Source organism: Tursiops truncatus, chromosome 19 (assembly GCF_011762595.2).
Source record: "Tursiops truncatus isolate mTurTru1 chromosome 19, mTurTru1.mat.Y, whole genome shotgun sequence".
Lineage (NCBI taxonomy): Eukaryota > Metazoa > Chordata > Mammalia > Artiodactyla > Delphinidae > Tursiops > Tursiops truncatus.
In genome coordinates, this window is record NC_047052.1 from 40,277,164 (window position 1) to 40,284,186 (window position 7,023).

Below are 7,023 nucleotides of genomic sequence, written 5' to 3' on the forward strand. Positions count from 1 at the left end.
GGTTGTGCTGCATCCCCAAGAGGATGGACACCCGCCAGCCTCAGGCCCTGCAACGTTCTCCATTAGGCGCTTTGGAGACTTGGAGTCCGGAGGTGGGAACAGCTGGGCTGGCGCTGCATCTCTGACAACCAACATATCAGGAAAAGCCCGCTACCCACCCTGCACTCCTGGTCTCAACCCAGTCCAGCCCCCTCATGAAAAACCACAATCCCGTCTCTCTCCCAATTCCTCAACCCAGAGCACTGTCTGCCGTCTCCTCTCATCCCTCACACCTTCACAGGGGCTGTGGGACGTGAATCACTTCCCTCTGTCAAGGTTATATTTTCTTGTTTTAAAAAGAGCACCTATTCTTCTTATTATTCTGAGGATGAAAAAAATTTGCCTCTTTTTTTGGCTTAGAAGGTAGTTGAATTTTTCAATATATTCATGCAAACGAGATATTTCATCTCATGGATTTTATCCCAGTTCTGTCTATGCACATTTTAAATAAATTAAGATGAAATAAATCCATTTTATTATATTACCCAGTGCCATCTCCATGAAATAATGCCCATATTTGTATTTCCTAAGGAATGTTGACGTGGCTAAAAATGTTGCAGCAAGTGTAATCTTTGAGGATTGTGCTGCCAGAAAAAAAATAAATCTAGGCCTTTGTTTAGAGCCTAGAGTGGCACCACTTTTGATTGAAATGGCTTGAAATATCCATCCCCAAAACACGGACGAGGCAGTAAAGTATACAGAATTGATCACCATTGGCTCAGACACAAAAGTGGTGTGTCTTCCTTTGTTTTCTTAACATCTGTTCTCTCCCTCCCAGCATAAACCACCCCACAGAAATAAATTACGCAGGCTCCCTTTTTCCTGGAAGGAGAGGTGAGGGTTTGCAGGGGCTGGTCCTCAGGTGCCCCGGGCTCTCCCCACTACCCATGCAGCAGCCATGGAGTCTCCAGGCCATCTCTTCCTGGCTCCCCTCAGTACTGGCGCTGACCACAAAAACTCCAGCCTCTCCACTTTCTACTTCCTTCATGAAAGGAAGGGCCCCGTGTGGATCCTGGGAGAAGAAACCTTACTCTCTTAGCATCTTATTTCCTTTGAAAGGCAGGTGGACAAGCATTGGCGACCACCGTGAAGTCAGCATTGCTGCCAAGCCAATCTCTGAAGCCGGCTGGCACTCAGGGAAAAGAAGGGCTCCCTTTCGTCCAGGAGGTAAACTGGGATCACAAAGAACGGATGAGACTGAATGACAGCCCAGCCTGTCAACAACCAGAGCCACGCCAAATCCTCCTGACTGGGGCCATGGTTTGCCTAGAACTCAAAGCATAAGGTGGAGGTAAAAAAAAAAAAAAAAAGCCAAAAAAACAGCATGAGGGCGGGCGACTGTGGGCTCCAATCTAAAGCCCTGGCCCACACACAGAACAGGGAGATCAACTCGGTGCTCTGTGACCACCTAGAGGTGTGGGACAGGGAGGGTGGGAGGGAGACGCAAGAGGGAGGGGATATGGGGATATGTGTATACGTATAGCTGATTCACTTTGTTATAAAGCAGAAACTAACACACCATTGTAAAGCAGTTATACTCCAATAAAGATGTTAAAAAAATTAATTAATTAAAAAATAATAAAGCCCTGGCCCAGCTCTCCCACTCTTCCTCCTTCTTCTCGACCACGCCTGACATTTTTCACTCTCCACCTGGTACTACACGCAACATATGCTGGATGGATGGACAGGAAAACAGATTATTCAATTGTACCCAGATCCTTCTAAACAACCACTCCGGGTATAGTAAACAACGGCAATAACTGCTGGCCCTCTACACAACAGGCAGGGGCCTCGCCCATTAGCACACCTGTGATACATCAGCCCTCAAGGCCAAAACAAAGGTTCCCATGTGCCTGAGCGTCACAGCTAAGGAACTTTGGCTCTTACTGTGACTGTGCTTGTGGGTATGATTCCCATGCTTTCTGGCAAAAATAAGACGCCTCATCAGAGCAGCCTGCCAGGTTCCCCAGCAAGAACCCAACACAAATGTACAGCAGCCTCCCTATTAGGAGCCTGTTTCCCATCTCGGGAGACTCCAGAACAGGCAAGCGCTTGTGCCTGCCAGAGTCTCCAACAGCTGGAAAGATACACACAACGGAGCAGAAAAAAGTTTCCCTTGCAGGGGCAGGTATTGTACCAGGCACTGATTGTGATACTGACCAGGGTTCTTGGCCTTCCCCAACCAATAGAAATTGATTAGAGGCCAGACAAGAAATTCAGGCAAGGCTTTATTGGGGCCCCTGCTGCAGCAGGGGGGAGCGAAAACAAGTAACAAGTTCCCTTGTTCACTTGCTCCCCAAGGCGGGGCGAGCTGGTACCTTATATGGAGTGAGGGTAGGGATGTGTCCAGGGGTCGGGCCAGAGGGGTGGCAGAGGTGTTTTGCCCACCCCTTTGGTGGTGCTGAGTGCAGGGGGCACGCTCAGCACCCTGCTTTTGCTCCCACCCTGTTTTTACTGCTGGCTCTTCAGAAGTGACAGTTGGGGTTTTCTGTTCTTTTTGCATCTTGTTGCCCAGAATTTGCCCCAACATGCACGCAGTTATTTTTAGTTCCTCATAGTTTCTTTGTATTTTGTTGCTCAAGGAGAGGTTTGTCCAGGTGCAAGCACTGCAGTACTGCAGCTCAGGGTCCCAGGTCCCAGCCTGTCTCAGTTGAAGAAAAGGCCTCCAGACCCTTTTGTGGGCACATTCATCAAGGCGACCTGTACTTCCTGTTCCCGGGGACTTTCTCAGGGAGGCCTGATAGCAAATCCCCAAACCTCCAGTGTCTGCAGGTCCAAGTGATATTCTGGGCTGGCTCCTCTCTCCACTGCTATTAGTGTCAATTAAGTTCAGCCTGACAGGCCACCTTTGACAAAATGCTGTAGGCGCAAGGACATAAACAACGCCAAAGCCTTTGGAGTTGATATATGGTTGCATTTAATAAACATTTGTTTGCATATTTTTTATCATGCTAATGCATATAATTACTTTAATTTATGTCATCAGGCTAGGATTCTGTTCTGATCTATACGTCACTTGAATGTTTAGCATTTTGCACACATTGGCAATTTGAAGAAAGGGAAGGATCAGCCCCTCCTACAAGAACTCGGAGCAACCTTCCACAGTTGAAAGCATCCTTGTGGCAGCTAGACACAGGTCTGCAGCTGGGGGTCCCGGCTGAGCGCACCCAGGAGGGTGGATAGCCTTTCCACCTCCCGGAAACCCTTCTCCGGAAAACACACATTTTTACTTCCCTGTAATCTCCCCGAACGGAGGTCTCTGAGCACTTACCCCAGCACAATGTCCAACACACAGTTGTGGGGGAAAAAAGTTTTAATCATAGTTTTACTAATTATAAAAGTAATACACGTTTATTTTAGAAAATTTGAAAAACATAGACCACAAAGAGATTGGCTGAAGTTGATGAGCTAAACCTCTATTCTCAAAATACTTAGGGAAAAAAAATTATATATATATATATATATATATATATATATATATATATATCTATCTCCATCCTTCTAAACTGCACTGGATACAGGAAGGGATATTCTTGGTAGATCAGAAGGCATGAGAATTCCCTGAAATGTAAAAAAAGGATAGAATCTGATAAGGAAAATATATGCTTAGAAAAGAACCACAGCAAATGGTGCAAGGGTGACAGGGATGTGTCAAGCTTGGGGCTGGGTCGGGGGTGGGGTGGTGGGCACCCCTGGAGCACCTACAGAGCATTGGTTGAGAACTGCACTAAGAGAGGTCAAGCGGGTCACCCTTAACCACTTCCTTCCCATGGCCAATATGTCAAGCATCACTCTGGATAGACACTAGCCTGCAGGAGAGGCAATGTTCTTGACTACCTCCTCCAGAGAAGCAGGACTGTGCCTGGGTAACCAGAGCCTTCACTCAGTATCATGGGCCAGCCGCTTCTCATCCACACAATACATGGGGGCAAGCTACAGAAAAAGATGAAAAATTAACTGAAGCGCCAGGCCTGAGACTTCTGCCCCCACCCAGAGACACCATGCAGCCAGAAGCGCTGGAGAGGGGGATCACACCATAACAGCCGTACCAGACCAACAAGTAATCTCCTTCCACATGGCGCCTGAGGGTCCCCTTCCTCACTCAGAGATACCATGAAGCCAGAAGACCTCTGGCAAAAGGGACCCTGCCACAACCATCACATGGCCCAGGACACATTTTCCATCCCCCACAGGCAGGGGGCAACCTGCCACACAGCACCCATCCTGGGAAGTGTTCTTTGTCTCTGGGGAAGATGCTCTCCCAGCAAGATTTACCAGATGGTCCAGCCTGGGGAAGCTTCTTCTCATTCAAAGAGCACCAGTGGAGACCCACGGGAGCCCCTATGGGAGGAGATAAATCAAGCAGAGCAAAATAACACCATATAGGCTCTGAAAATCAGACTGACATTGAAACTGTAGCCCACAAAAGTTGGCCAGAGCCTGCATGCCAAGCCTAAACAAGGTGACTGCCTGCTAAAATGTTTAGGATATAATAATCCAAAGACATCCATTAGAAAAAAATCTCAGTAAAGAAATATAACTTATTAAAAAGAACTAAATGGAAATTATAGAAATGAAAAAGTTAATAATGGAATTTTAAAATTTGCTGGATAGGCTCAATATTGAATGGAAATGACAGAGAATAAAATCAATAAACTCGAGGACAGACCAAGAGAATTTGCCCAATCTGAACAACAGGCAGAAAATAGATTGAAAAAAATGAACAGGGATTCAACTATGTGTGGACAAAAGCAAAAGATGCAAGATTTGTATAACTGGAAGAGGAGAAAGAGAGTAGGGCTGAAAGAGTATTCAAAGAAATACGGCTGAAAATTTCCCAGATTTGGTAAAGTATATAAACCCACAGATTCAAAAAAGTGAGTAAACTTTAAATAAGATAAACGCTCCCCCTCAAAAAAGATCCATGCTAAGACACATTGTAATTAAATTTCTGAAAACTAAAGACAAAGGAAAATCTTAAAAGCAGCAAGAGAAAAACAGCACATTACCTAAGGGGAATACCAAATCAAATGACCAGATTTCTCATCTAAAACCATGCAGTCCAGAAGGAAGCAGCTGAAAGAAAAGAATTCTCAAATGAGAATTCTGTATCCAGCAAAACTATCCTTTGGGAATGAAGGGAAGCAAGCAAACAAAAAATCCTCAGACAAAGGAAAAACTAAAAGAATTTATCACTAGCAGACCTACCCATAAAGAATGATTAAATGAAGTTCTTCAAATAGAAAGGAAAAAAATAAAAGGAGATATCATGAAAGATTGAGAAGGAAAAAAGAATAAGGGAAAGAGTAGAAATATGCATAAATACAATAGACTATCCTCCTCCTCATGAGTTTTCTAAATCACATGTGATGATTGAAGCAAATACTATAACATCATCTGCTATCCAAGAAAATATTTAAAGCTGGGGATATTTTTCAAAAGGGAGGACTGAAATATAAGTAAAGTTTCTATACATTACTCAAAATGGTAAAATGTTGCTATTAGTAGACTATGATAAATTACATATTGATATTGTGATTTCCACTGTAACAACTAAGAAAACTATACAAAATGATAACTCAAAAGCACTATAAATAGATCACCAACAAGAACCTACTGTATAGCACATAGAACTATACTCAGTGTTTTGTAATGACCTATAAGGGAAACGAATCTGAAAAAAAAATAGATCCATATGTATGTATAACTGAATCACTTTGCTGTACACCTGAAACTAACACAACATTGTAAATCAGCTATACTTCAATTAAAAAAAACACTATAACTAAATCAAGGTTAAATCTTTTAAAATCTTCAAGTGACCCACAGACAGGCAAGAATGGAGAAACAGAGGAAAAAAATAGAAAACAAAATAAAAGAAAATGGCACACTTAAGCCCTAACACACCTTAAATGTAAATGACTTAAATATATCAAATAAAATCAGAGAGTGGATAAAAATAATAACCCAAATATATGCTGTTTACAAGCAACTCACTTCAAATACAAAGGCATAAGTATGTTAAAAAAATAAGAGGATAGTAAAAATATACCATGGTAGTATATTAATTTCTAAAAAGTGGGAGTGGCTATACTAATATCCAGTGAAGTAGACTTCAGTGACAAGAAAATTACTATAGACAAAGAGGGACATTACACAGTGACAAAAGGGTCAATTACCAGGAGGACAAAATAATCCCAAATTTGTGCACAGACAACAAGATTTCAAATACATGAAACAAAAATTGATAGGGCTTAAGAGAAAAGAGAAATAAATAAATACACAATTATAGTTGGGGACTTCAATATGTCTTTGGCAACTGATAAACTACCAGACAAAAAATTAGCAAGGATAGAAAACATCTGAACAACAAAGTAAACCAACAAGTTCTTTCTTACATACAGTAAGTCTGCTACATTCAAACGAGTTCCATTCCGAGAGGGTGTTCGTAAGTCCAATTTGTTTGTAAGTCCAACAAAGTTAGCCTAGGTACCCAACTAACACAATTGGCTATATAGTACTGTACTGTAATAGGTTTATGATACCTTTCACACAAATAATACATAAAAAACAAACACAGGGCTTCCCTGGTGGCGCAGTGGTTGAGAGTCCGCCTGCTCATGCAGGGGACACGGGTTCGTGCCCCGGTCCGGGAAGATCCCACATGCCGCGGAGCGGCTAGGGCCATGAGCCATGGCCGCTGAGCCTGCGCGTCCGGAGCCTGTGCTCCACAACGGGACAGGCCACAACAGTGAGAGGCCCACGTACCAAAAAAAACAAAAAACACACAAAAAAAATAAAGAAAACATATTTAATCTTACAGTACAGTACCTTGAAAAGTACAGCAATACAGTACAACAGCTGGCATCCAGGGGCTGGCGTCCAGTGAACAGGCAAGAAGAGTTATTGACTGGCGGAGGGAGAGGAGGTGGGAATTGGTAGAGCTGAAGGATCATCAGCAATAGGGGATGGAGGGCAAGCTGC